A 14,814-nucleotide genomic window follows, 5' to 3' on the forward strand; every position below is an offset into this window, starting at 1 on the left:
AGGGGTCTCAAACATGCGGCCCGCAGGCCAAATGTGGCCCGCAGGACACTACTTTGAGGCCCCCGCCTTGATATGAAAGTTTAATGTTAGTGCGGCTCGCGCAAGTTTGATATGGATGCTGTATGGTATCATGTACCCAGAAAAAATTATTACGTTTGATTAATGTTCATGTTAAAGGTTAAATAACTGTTAATAGTTATCCTCCCTATCCGTGTGGAAGTGGTAAGTTTTTGGCTATTTAAGTTGAAAGGAAATAACTTGAAGGCTGCCGTTTAGGTCGCTAGCGCTGTAGTTTGCGAGTTAGCATGTGTGTCAAGACCCTGCAGTTGCGCAATATGTTGTAAATAAAAAAAAAGTATAAATGTGACTATAGTCGTGTTTTGTCATGTCTACAGGGCTCTAATAATGCTTTGTTCATTTTTATCTGAAAAAAATAATTGTTCACCGACCAACTATATGTGGTTTCTTAAGTTTTTATTATTTGCCGTTTTATTATTATTATTATTATTATATTTATTTATTACTGATTGATTGATTTTTTTATTCTTGATTTGTTTATTTATTTTTCATCTTATTTTGTGTAAAAAAATAAAAAGTAAGATATTTGAGAACAGTGGAATGTTTTATCAGAGCTTTTCTTGTAGAAAATTGGAACCAAAGCGACGTTTTTTTTAAAAAATAATAATTTTTTTAAAGTTTTTAATAAATGCGTTTTGTTTTTTTTGTTTTTTTTTTGCAAAACCTGTTGCGGCCCAGTCTCACCCAGACCCTAGCTCCAGTGTCCCCTAAGTAAATTGAGTTTGAGACCCCTGCTGTATGGTATCATGTACCCAGAAAAAATTATTACGTTGGATTAATGTTCATGTTAAAGGTTAAATAACTGTTAGTTATCCTCCCTATCCGTGTGGAAGTGGTAAGTTTTTGGCTATTTAAGTTTAAAGGAAATAACTTGAAGGACAGTGGAATGTTTTATCAGAGCTTTTCTTGTAGAAAATCGAAACCAAGGCAAAGTTTATTAATTTTTCTGTTTTTAATAAATGCGTTTTTTTTTTGTGTTTTTTTTTTTGAAAACCTGATGCGGCCCAGTCTCGTCCAGACCCTAGGTCCAGTGTCCCCCAAGTAAATTGAGTTTGAGACCCCTGACTTAGGGTGTTCCATTGAATTGCCACCAAATTTGCTTCATACCTTTTGATTGATTGATCAAAAGCGGAATCGTGCAGGAATTGATAGTAGTTATTGTTGTGTTACGTTCGACTTGATTTCACTTAATTGTCACAAATGTGAATAACTAATGAAATATTTCTCTCATAAATCCTGAAGAGAAAGTCGATACGGACCCTGGCAACACTGCGATTGATCTCCCACGGTGCGTTCACGGATTGTAAAATATGAACTGATTTTTCCAACTTGGAGAATTGCCTCACCGACTGAGATTTACTACCTCATGCACCTTAGTCTTTGGATCGCTAGACGTGCTTTTTCGTAGAGATAGACCTGGGAATGGATGGATGAAGTGATGGATTTATGGGGGATACTGGACAGTATGTTACCGCACAGGTTTATCTGGTTTTAATGTCTTTGATATGCCCCATGTAAACTGAAACTGAAGCACACTTAACAAAAAACATGATATACAATAATGAGTTCAAGAACGGAGTTCAGTCCTATCATAATTTTTTTTTCACATTTCATGATCATTATAATTAAAACAATAACAAAAAATAAAAATAAAACATGAATTTAGTGACAAATTGTTTTGTGTGGTTGTTTTTAAAATGCCATTTTCAACTATTCTTCCCAAATTATTTGGTCATAATTAAGACTTTTTTTTTTCAAGAAACAATACAAGCAGTTGATGTTTGCTAAATACAAGGATGAAGAGTCTTGAACCAGTCATGATGTGCATTATTTATCACTATATTGGCACTTACTATGGTACCCATTATGTCATTGGATGCTCATATCACCTCGTACTTTGGTATGTGACAAAAAATTAAAAAAGTCAAATTAAATAAAATAAAAAAACTAAAATTAATAAAATAAAAAAACTAAAATTAATAAAAAAAAAACTAAAATTAATAAAATAAAGTTAAAAAAACAAACTTAAATTGTATTAGGAAGGCAGGAAGTCAATAAATGTAAATGAAAAATGTACGCAAACCAAGACAAAACTTCCACTGTTAACCAAAAACATGCAAACCAGGGAATCCGCTAACTGAGGTCCCACTGTATTAATTTAACAGGTAAAAAAAACACAAAGAAAGATATTTAGATATTTATTTACGAGATTTTCCCCAGGACATCGTTAGGTCAAGACACCGATTGCCCTTTCATGTCCGAAGTTAAACCCAAATTAAGAATAAAAATAAAAAAAAAATAACCAAAAAAATAAAAAAAACCTTAAACTGTATTATGGAAAGCAGGAAGTGAACAAATGTAACACTTACTGGTTGTCCTTTGTCATTTCATGACAAAATGTGGTAATAAATTCATTTTTAATTAATTAATTAATTAACTAACTAATTAATTAACTTTGGACACATACATTTCTGTATTAATGTTTCAATACATGATGAAAAAAACAAATAAATTTACTTGGTTTGGTTTCAATAAACTGTGACAAACCGTAAAACATATTAGGAAAGCAGGAAGTGAACAAATGTAACGAAAATAAAATTTTAATAAAAAACAATTTAATTTAATTTAATTTAATTTAATTTAATTTAATTTAATTTAATTTAATTTAATTTAATTTAATTTAATTTAATTTAATTTAATTTAATTTAATTTAATTTAATTTAATAAAAAAAACCTTAAACAATATTAGTAAAGCAGGAAGTGAACAAATGTAACAGTTACTGATTGTAAAAGTACCAGATGGAGGGGTAGGATTTAATAAGCTTTGCTTCTTCCTACTCCTTTTGGACATGTGGAACTGGGAACTGATTATGGGATGCACTCAATTGTAATCTGATGCATGTTCAAATGAAATAAAACCATTACCATTACCATTTGTGAATATTTTGTATTGTTCCACATGTTAAGACCAAAATAGCACAGCACAAAAAAAACCCCTTCATCTTGTATACTTTTGTAAGTACGCTTGAGAACCACCGTGGTGCTCTATTAGTGTTTGCCATCCTAAAAGGTCTTCTTCCCTTGGCTGCGTCTTTTTGTTCGGATGACAGATTCCAGTGTCGTATAGAAATGGAAAAAGGAATTATTTAACAGGCAAAACCTAAAAAGAGTCGAGCCCTCGGGATCCAGAGAAAAAAAAAAATGCTCCTGTCTTTATCTCTACATACACCCCCTCCCCTTTAATTGGGCAAGCAGTAGCGTAGCCACACTATGAAATGTCAAGTGTGACACAAAAAATACCAGCACATTATTGACAGGTAAGAAAAACACATACTGTAGAACGACAAGTGCTATCGGGAATAATAATAATAATAATAACTCTAAACACACATCATTCCCTTTTAAGGGAGTGCTCCCGGCTCCGATACGTTTAGAGTTAACATAGATGTTGTTTACGTTATTTTTTACACTCTTAAGTCTGTTTTATGTTGTATTTTTTTATTTTTACAGTTATTTTTGGTAATGGTAATGGTTTTATTTCATTTGAACATGCATCAGATTACAATTGAGTGCATCCCATAATCAGTTCACAGTTCCACATGTCCAAAAGGAGTAGGAAGAAGCAAAGCTTATTAAATCCTACCCCTCCATTTGGTACTTTTACAATTAGTAACTGTTACATTTGTTCACTTCCTGCTTTCCTAATATAGTTTAAGTTTTTTTAAATTAAATTAAATTAAATTAAATTAAATTAAATTAAATTAAATTAAATTAAATTAAATTAAATTAAATTAAATTAAATTAAATTAAATTAAATTAAATTAAATTAAATTAAATTAAATTATTTATTATTTATTATTATTTATTATTTATTTAAAATTATTTTAAATTTAAATTATGTTTTTAATTAAATTTTAATTTTTGTTACATTTGTTCACTTCCTGCTTTCCTAATATGTTTTAAGGTTTGTCACAGTTTATTGAAACCAAACCAAGTCAATTAATTTGTTTTTTTTTCATATCATGTATTGAAACATGAATACAGAAATGTATGTGTCCAAAGTTAATTAATTAGTTAGTTAGTTAATTAATTATTCAATTAAAAATGAATTTATTACCACATTTTGACATGGAATGACAAAGGACAGGATAATGGCATGTCAATAATGCATCAAATGAAATAAAAAAAATAATAAAAATTTAAAAAATTGCACTAAATAAAATTGCATAATCATATATTTTGCTTACAAAGCCTCAATTTTGCAACATCTGTTTTATATTATACATCTGTCTGCGAGCCACCCAGAATGGATCCGCAACCCACTTTTGGGTCCCAACCCACCAGTTGACAACCAACTCTGGAACCAACCTCTCACTTGGTTGAATTATGATTCCGGTGAATGCCAAATATTGCCTCTTGCACATGACCTCAGCGCAAAATTGTGATGCGTTTCGCTTTACCACTTCCACAATCTCACATATCTTCAAGTGTGTCTAATCCGGAAAGAGTAATTATTTTTTTTCACATTTTCAGTTGGCCTTGTACACAAAAATCCATCCTGCTATGAAACATGAAACCTCCTTAAAATGAACCCAAGAGCTAGTTCCTGAGGTTAAATGCTAAATGTGTTAGCATGTTGGTAAACATTGTCACTCCTGAAAGAGTGAGATGTTAAAGGGAAATGTAACTTCCAGACCGTACACTTTCATCCGCGCAGCGTTCAGCTGAACCGCAGCATGAAATAGAACCAAATGACTTCTTGGCTTTGCATTTGACAGGGGTAGGGGGTGGGGGGCTGGGGGGGGGGACTGAATAAATAAATGTCACATCTCCAGCTCAGTTTTTCCACATTATCAACTACTTCCCTTCTGTTATAGGTCTATTCTATTCTTATTAAGTCTTTCCAGTTAGCTTTTTCTTACGGAAACCAGATATTGAACTTTTTCACGAGGCACCTGTTTTGTCTTTGTGGTCGCATGCCATCGTTGACCAGACGTTGGATGTGTCACGGCAAGTGGAAAAGCTGTTACTTGGACGCCGGCCGTGCTGCTTCAGAGGCCAGTGCCGCTGGTTTCGTACCAGCTGACACTAAGTGCTTAGTCTGACACACGAACGCACCGCCGCATATGCTGCGTGTCTGCGGTTTATTTGTGCTTCGTTCAATGTTAGCCTTTAAGCGGCACTTAGGGGAACCTTGGTTAGTGTACGCCCTGGTTAGCATGCTTTGTGGTTTATGTTGGTTTGTGTACATTTTCAGGTTCAATATTGTTTTGTCATGTTATTAGAGTTTTACAATTATAATTTCACAAAATTACCAATTTGGAAACCTCGGTTAGTGAACGCCCTGGTTAGCATGCTTTGTGGTTCATGTCGGTTTATGTACATTTTCAGGTTCATTATTGTTTTGTCATGTTATTAGAGTTTTACAATTATAATTTCACAAAATTATCAATTTGGAAACCTCGGTTAGTGAACGCCCTGGTTAGCATGCTTTGTGGTTTATGTTGGTTGGTTTATGTACATTTTCAGGTTCATTATTGTTTTGTCATGTTATTAGAGTTTTACAATTATAATTTCACAAAATTACCAATTTGGAAACCTCGGTTAGTGAACGCCCTGGTTAGCATGCTTTGTGGTTTATGTTGGTTGGTTTATGTACATTTTCAGGTTCATTATTGTTTTGTCATGTTATTAGAGTTTTACAATTATAATTTCACAAAATTACCAATTTGGAAACCTCGGTTAGTGAACGCCCTGGTTAGCATGCTGTGTGGTTTATGTTGGTTGGTTTATGTACATTTTCAGGTTCATTATTGTTTTGTCATGTTATTAGAGTTTTACAATTATAATTTCACAAAATTACCAATTTGGAAACCTCGGTTAGTGAACGCCCTGGTTAGCATGCTTTGTGGTTCATGTCGGTTTGTGTACATTTTCAGGTTCATTATTGTTTTGTCATGTTATTAGAGTTTTACAATTATAATTTCACAAAATTACCAATTTGGAAACCTCGGTTAGTGAACGCCCTGGTTAGCATGCTTTGTGGTTCATGTCGGTTTATGTACATTTTCAGGTTCATCATTGTTTTGTCATGTTATTAGAGTTTTACAATTATAATTTCACAAAATTACCAATTTGGAAACCTCGGTTAGTGAACGCCCTGGTTAGCATGATTTGTGGTTCATGTCGGTTTATGTACATTTTCAGGTTCATTATTGTTTTGTCATGTTATTAGAGTTTTACAATTATAATTTCACCAAATTACCAATTTGGAAACCTCGGTTAGTGAACGCCCTGGTTAGCATGCTTTGTGGTTCATGTCGGTTTGTGTACATTTTCAGGTTCATTATTGTTTTGTCATGTTATTAGAGTTTTACAATTATAATTTCACAAAATTACCAATTTGGAAACCTCTGTTAGTGAACGCCCTGGTTAGCATGCTTTGTGGTTTATGTTGGTTGGTTTATGTACATTTTCAGGTTCATTATTGTTTTGTCATGTTATTAGAGTTTTACAATTATAATTTCACCAAATTACCAATTTGGAAACCTCGGTTAATGAACGCCCTGGTTAGCATGATTTGTGATTCATGTCGGTTTATGTACATTTTCAGGTTCATTATTGTTTTGTCATGTTATTAGAGTTTTACAATTATAATTTCACAAAATTACCAATTTGGAAACCTCGGTTAGTGAACGCCCTGGTTAGCATGCTTTGTGGTTTATGTTGGTTGGTTTATGTACATTTTCAGGTTCATTATTGTTTTGTCATGTTATTAGAGTTTTACAATTATAATTTCACAAAATTACCAATTTGGAAACCTCGGTTAGTGAACGCCCTGGTTAGCATGATTTGTGGTTCATGTCGGTTTATGTACATTTTCAGGTTCATTATTGTTTTGTCATGTTATTAGAGTTTTACAATTATAATTTCACCAAATTACCAATTTGGAAACCTCGGTTAGTGAACGCCCTGGTTAGCATGCTTTGTGGTTCATGTCGGTTTGTGTACATTTTCAGGTTCATTATTGTTTTGTCATGTTATTAGAGTTTTACAATTATAATTTCACAAAATTACCAATTTGGAAACCTCGGTTAGTGAACGCCCTGGTTAGCATGATTTGTGGTTCATGTCGGTTTATGTACATTTTCAGGTTCATTATTGTTTTGTCATGTTATTAGAGTTTTACAATTATAATTTCACCAAATTACCAATTTGGAAACCTCGGTTAGTGAACGCCCTGGTTAGCATGATTTGTGGTTTATGTTGGTTGGTTTATGTACATTTTCAGGTTCATCATTGTTTTGTCATGTTATTAGAGTTTTACAATTATAATTTCACAAAATTACCAATTTGGAAACCTCGGTTAATGAACGCCCTGGTTAGCATGATTTGTGATTCATGTCGGTTTATGTACATTTTCAGGTTCATTATTGTTTTGTCATGTTATTAGAGTTTTACAATTACGTATAATTTCACAACATCTGACACAAAATTACCAATTTGGAAACCTCGGTTAGTGAACGCCCTGGTTAGCATGCTTTGTGATTTATGTCGGTTTATGCACATTTTCAGGTTCAAGATTGTTTTGTCATGTTATTAGAGTTTTACAATTATAATTTCACAACATCTGATACAAAATTACCAATTTGGAAACCTCGGATATTGAACGCCCTGGTTAGCATGCTTTGTGGTTTATGTCGGTTTATGTACATTTTCAGGTTCATTATTGTTTTGTCATGTTATTAGAGTTTTACAATTATAATTTCACAAAATTACCAATTTGGAAACCTCGGTTAGTGAGCGCCCTGGTTAGCATGCTTTGAAGTAGCTACATTGAAGTAGCTGCTTTGAAGGCCATGGACATCCATGGTGATCATCATCACCTCATTTATGGAACAGACTTTCTTTGGCTCATCTGGAAAAGCTCAAAATAGTTGTGTGTATGATAAGCGACCGTCATGTCAGCGGTCGAAAATATAAAAAAAAATGGCACATATTAATGCATGCATGCTTATTTTCCTCTTCTGTTTTCTTCAGTTTATTGCCTCTTTAGCTTCTGCTTTTAGCAGCATGTGACATCATTGTTTTGTAACCTTTTTTTCACAATTTGCACCAAAGTCAATCTGAGGAACCGATCTGAGTCCCTGTTTTCCTTCGTCTGCTTGACAGGCTGCTGCAGGCGAGCCCGGCGGGACCGTTTCCTCTCGTTTCCAACCACATCTGAGCAGGTGAGGAATGACGCCATGTTTTTGGATCTGTAGCTTCCAGTGGTTTATTCATGCTGTTATTCTTCCTCAACTGGTTTGGCTGTGGGGGAGTGGGGGGACGGGGGCACCGTCGCCCCTCAATTGCAATTGTTTTCAATACAACATGAGCTGCAGAGCTGAGAAGCTGGTGCTGTCTTTTCCAGCAGTTGTCTGCAGCTGTGTGCTGTCTCCACTCGATGTCCTTTCTATCTTACTCAGGCCTGACAAAATGATCCAGGAAATGGAGTGTAATTTGCCGAGGCATAGCAAACGAACATGAGGTGCATTCACAGACATCGGGTCATGACATCATTCTTTTTTCCCATAGACATAGACACGCAACACACTGAAAACTCCATGACTGACTTTTAGTCCCATCCCACCAGTTGGGAACCACTGCTTGGGAACTTGGGAACTAATTTGATGCTGAGAATGCAAAGTCACTTAATCTGGGGCAAATAATAATAATAATCATGTTAATAATAGTAATACTATTATTATTATTGTCATAATAATCATAACAATGATTATCAATATTATATTATAATAATATTAAAACCAATATTATAATAATCATACTACTACTATTATTATTATTACTTGATAATAATAGTTCATAATAATAATAATAATTATTATTATTATTTATTGTTATTCATGATTATAATAAAAAGTAATATATTATTAATATTATTATTCTCATTATTATTCTTATTCTTATGACTATTATTAATAATAATAATAGTTATAATAATAATTATTCTTATTCTTATTAATGATAATAATAAAAAATAATATCAATATTCTTCTTCTTCCTCTTCTTCTCCGTATTACTATTATTATTAATAATAATAATAACAATTATTATTATTATTATAATTATTATTGTCATAATAATCATAACAATGATTATCATTATTATATTATAATAACAATATTAAAACTAATATTATAATAATCATACTACTACTATTATTATTATTACTTATTATTATTATTATTATTAATAATAATAATAATAATAATAATAATAATAATAATAATAATAATAATAATAATAATAATAATAATTATTATTATTATTATTATTATTTATTGTTATTCATGATAATAATAAAAAGTAATATATGATTAATATTCTTATTCTCATTATTATTCTTATTCTTATGACTATTATTATTAATAATAATAGTAGTAATAATAATAGTTATAATAATAATTATTATTATTCTTATTAATGACAATAATAAAAAATAATATATTATTAATATTCTTCTTATTATTATTACTTATATAATAGTCATTATTATTATTACAGTTTAAGTCAAATTGTATGTTATTGAATTCTATTTACTTTCAATTGAAAGTTTGCATATTGTTGTTGTTTGCGGCAGAATATTTATGATTGAATCTTTTTTTAATAAATGTAACATTTGAATGGAAAATATAAACAACACAATCACCCACATTTCAACTGGAGGCGTTTCCCACTTTAGAGGCTGCTCTTTGGTGTTACATAATAAACAATAGACTTTTCAGGAAGTGCATTGCTGAGACTTTATTAAAGAGGCCTGTTCTGGGATGGGTGTACTTCCTGGAAATGCCTGCGTGTCCAATAACTTACCCTTAAACATTCCTAAAGCTATTGCATGCATTGCCTGAAGTTTGCAGGTCCAAATAGTCCCTGTTCTGGCAAGAATACTTAAATACTTAAAGAATACTATGAATGTTAACCATAGTAAGTGTAAATGAAGACATTGGTAAGATGTGTGCTTGTGTGTTCCCTCGGCGAGACGAGGAGTCAGGGTTCAATTACCGAAGTATGTGACTTCGAGGCATTTTTATTATTATTATTCTTATTTTTCACTGCAGATAATTCAAACCTGCAGTGAAAGTCTGTCGTTCCAACGATCAATTCTTGTATTTGTGTACCTTACTGAACAGAACAGTAGTAACATGACTGCCAACTACTACCAGGTTAGAGTACTACATGACGTAATACTACATGTTTTCTGAATGCTGCATGTTTGTATTTTAGTTCATTTTAGTTTTATACTGGTTTGCACGGCGGTTGAGTGGATTCTAGGATCCGAGTTGGTAGGATGGCATGGATTCTAGGATCCTAGTTGACAGGATGGCACAGATCCTAGGATCCTAGTTGACAGGATTGCATGGATCCTAGGATCCTAGTTGACAGGATTGCATGGATCCTAGGATCCTAGTTGGATGGCACGGATTCTAGGATCCTAGTTGGATGGCACGGATTCTACGATCCTGGTTGGATGACATTGATTCTAGGATCCTAGGATCACTCCTGATTTATGGTATATGGTCTATTTTATTGTTTTGCTTCAAAATAGTCGTGATCGAACTCGACGATTTTGTATTTTCATCTGTTTTGTTTTGTAGAATTTGGCAAAAAAAACGTATTTTCATGATCTGCATGCTAACTGCTATTCTTGCTACCTATGTTGGGAACCAGTTGGGAACCACTGCTTGGGAACTTGGGAACTAATTTGATGCTGAGAATGCAAAGTCACTTAATCTGGGGCAAATAATAATAGCAATAATGTTAATAATACTACTACTACCACCACTACTAGTAATAATAATAATAATAATAATAATAATAACCATTAATAATAATAATTAGTAATGATAATAAAACTAGTAATTATTATAATATGAATATAATAATAATATTAGTATAATATTAGTATAATAATATTAATATAATAATAATAATAATAATAATAATAATAATACCCCCGCGACCCGGACCCGGATAAGCGGAGGAAAATGGATGGATGGATGGATGGTTCATAATTATAATTATAATTATAATTATAATTATAATTATAATTATAATTATAATTATAATTATAATTATAATTATAATTATAATTATAATTATAATTATAATTATAATCATAATCATAATCATCATCATCATCATCATTATCATCATTATTATGGTTATCATAATCATTATTATGGTTATTATCATCATCATCATTATTATGGTTATCATAATAATGATGACTAATATTATGATATTATAATAACCAATATTAAAACCAATATTATAATAATCATATTATTATTATTATTGTTATTGTTATTATTATTAAAAATAATAATAATGATTATTAATACTATGTTACTATAATAACATTATTAAAACCAATATTGTAACAGTCATATTATTATTATTTAATAATAATAATAATAATAATAATAATAATTTATAAACTGTAATTAATATTAATAATAATTATTATTACTACTACATATGTTTTGTGATGCCCACGGCTACATGGGAAACCCAACACCAGGTTGCGTTTACTGACCATGAAGGTTCCCCTTGATCTTACGCTAACAAATGTTAAATGTCTCCTGGTTCTGACAAAGAACTGGTACGACTCAAGGTTATCTCAGCCTGGAAGGAATGGCGGCCGTTAGTCATTCTTGTGGGAAACGACTGCTTGTCATCAGTGAGTCTACCTTACTTCACTTTGTTCTAACGTCTAACGTCCGACACTGATGATGTCGGACAGCGTTAACGAGCGTCTGCTCTGTATAAGCCATCCATGAACGGGTGCTTATGGATTGTTGGTCTTCACTTCAACGGCAGGAACATCTGGGTTCTCTGTTTATGCCCAACAATAAAGACATCCCTTATGGAGTTTGGACGTGCTGGACAGACCCCCTTTCTGGGGGGGGGGGGTTGCCACTATAAATTTACATGCAGCTTTGGACTTTTAAAGTCTGCATACATAGTCAGGTAGTCTGGTTTTTATATCTGCTGCTCCTCATTGAGAGGAGACATCAGGAAGGATTGTAGATACTAGAAAAGTGGTAGGATCCTAGTTGGATGGCATGGATTCTAGGATCCTAGTTGGATGGCATGGATTCTCGGATCCTAGTTGGATGGCATGGATTCTAGGATCCTAGTTGGATGGCATGGATTCTAGGATTCTAGTTGGATGACATGGATTCTAGGATCCTAGTTGGCAGGATGACATGGATTCTAGTTGGATCCTAGTTGGATGGCATGGATTCTAGGATCCTAGTTGGATGGCATGGATTTTAGTATCCTAGTTGGATGGCATGGATTCTAGGTTCCTAGTTGGCAGGATGGCATGGATTCTAGGACCCTAGTTGGATGGCATAGATTCTAGGATCCTAGTTGGATAGCATAGATTCTAGGATCCTAGTTGGATGGCATGGATTTTAGTATCCTAGTTGGATGACATGGATTCTAGGTTCCTAGTTGGCAGGATGGCATGGATTCTAGGACCCTAGTTGGATGACATGGATTCTAGGATCTTAGTTGGCAGGATGGCATGGATTCTAGGATCCTAGTTGGATGGCATGGATTCTAGGATCCTAGTTGGCAGGATGGCATGGATTCTAGGATCCTAGTTGGATGGCATGGATTTTAGGATCCTAGTTGGATGGCATGGATTCTAGGATCCTAGTTGGATGGCATAAATTCTAGGATCCTGGTTGGCAGGATGGCATGGATTCTAGGATCATAGTTGGATGACATGGATTCTAGGATCTTAGCTGGCAGGATTGCATGGATTCTAGGATCCTAGTTGGCAGGATTGCATGGATTCTAGGATCCTAGTTGGCAGGATGGCATGGATTCTAGGATCCTAGTTGGCAGGATGGCATGGATTTTAGGATCCTAGTTGGCAGGATGGCATAGATTCTATGATCCTAGTTGGCAGGATTGCATGGATTCTAGGATCCTAGTTGGCAAGATGCCGTAGATTCTATGATCCTAGTTGGCAGGATTGCATGGATTCTAGGATCCTAGTTGGCAAGATGCCGTAGATTCTATGATCCTAGTTGGCAGGATTGCATGGATTCTAGGACCCTAGTTGGCAGGATTGCATGGATTCTAGGATCCTAGTTGGCAGGATGGCATGGATTCTAGGATCCTAGTTGGCAGGATGGCATGGATTCTAGGATCCTAGTTGGATGGCATGGATTTTAGGATCCTAGTTGGATGGCATGGATTCTAGGATCTTAGTTGGCAGGATTGCATGGATTCTAGGATCCTAGTTGGCAGGATGGCATGGATTCTAGGATTCTAGTTGGATGGCATGGATTCTCGGATACTAGTTGGCAAGTTAATTAGCGACTCCAAATTGTCCATAGGTATGATGAATGTGAGTGTGAATGGTTGTTTGTCTCTATGTGCCCTGTGATTGACTGGCCACCAGTCCAGGGTGCCCAAAGACTCCAGGTGTTTTATGTTTTGCGTTGACTTTGACTGTATCCATTTTAATAATTGCTTTTGTTTATTTGCTAATTCTGATGTTGCTGCACGGTGTTCTTGTGGTTAGCATGATAGCCTCACAGTCGAGGGGGTTGGTGGGTTTGTATCTCTGGGACCGTTTGCTAAATCAAAACAAACCGCAGTGTCGGCTGTTGTTATTAAAATGTAAATACATTTTGAAAGTATGTATTTTTAAATGAACCTAATGCATCATTATGGTTATGGGAAAGCCTAAATCCGCAGAGAGCATGCCTATATGTAAATGAACTAAGAAACTAAATTCATTTTGACGCAGCAACTGCTTGTGAGCCTCATGGGCTTTTTGTGTTCCAACATGACTTTATCATATTTTAATAATGCCATAAATACACAGAAAAGTAGTCAAAGTAGACAATGAGAAAAGTAGTCAAGCTTTTCTTATTAAAATAATTATTTTACTTCCTAAAATAATTTGTTGAATCCTAATTTTCCTTCTTTCTTTTCCAGTTATTCCAGACTTAGATGGATAAAGTAAGCTATGCTTCTTAGTCAGCAGCAAAAACATTAACCTTGCAATGTCTGCCATCTAGTGCCAAGTTAGAGACATAGCATCCTCTTGGCCGTTCAGACAGAAAAGTATATTTATATTTATTTTTTATATTTATATTATATATCCCTGCTGTTTTTATCAAGATATGCTACTCATAAAAATAATGTATTTTTTACTTGATTTTGGATTGTATTCCAACACTTAGGCTACTGAACTCCTAGTTGGATGGCATGGATTCTAGGATCCTAGTTGGATGGCATGGATTCTAGGATCCTAGTTGGATGGCATGGATTCTAGGATCCTAGTTGGATGGCATGGATTCTAGGATCCTAGTTGGATGGCATGGATTCTAGGATCCTAGTTGGATGGCATGGATTCTAGGATCCTAGTTGGATGGCATGGATTCTAGGATCCTAGTTGGGTGACATGGATTCTAGGATCCTAGTTGGATGGCATGGATTCTAGGATCCCAGTTGGCAGGACGGCATGGATTCTAGGATCCTAGTTGGCAGGATGGCATGGATTCTAGGATCCTAGTTGGATGGCATGGATTCTAGGATCCGAGTTGGCAGGATGGCATGGATTCTGGCATCTTACTCGACAGGATGACATGGATTCTAGGATCCTAGTTGGCAAGATGGCATGGATTCTAGAATCCTAGTTGGCAA

At 34.1% G+C, this 14,814-nt stretch overlaps 1 protein-coding gene across 1 annotated transcript in view; it reads left to right on the forward strand.

The window, feature by feature from the left end:
• The window catches only part of tspan9a (tetraspanin 9a), a 253,478-nt gene that overhangs the window by 12,183 nt on the left and 226,481 nt on the right, over positions 1-14,814 (forward strand). The window contains exon 2 of the mRNA XM_058086240.2: positions 8,251-8,309. The gene's annotated coding sequence lies outside the window, so the exon portion shown is untranslated. The remainder of the gene's footprint in view (positions 1-8,250; positions 8,310-14,814) is intronic.

Source organism: Doryrhamphus excisus, linkage group LG6, assembly GCF_037039965.1.
Source record: "Doryrhamphus excisus strain RoL-2023G ecotype Guam linkage group LG6, RoL_Dexc_Guam_v1.1, whole genome shotgun sequence".
In the NCBI taxonomy this organism is placed as follows: Eukaryota; Metazoa; Chordata; class Actinopteri; order Syngnathiformes; family Syngnathidae; genus Doryrhamphus; species Doryrhamphus excisus.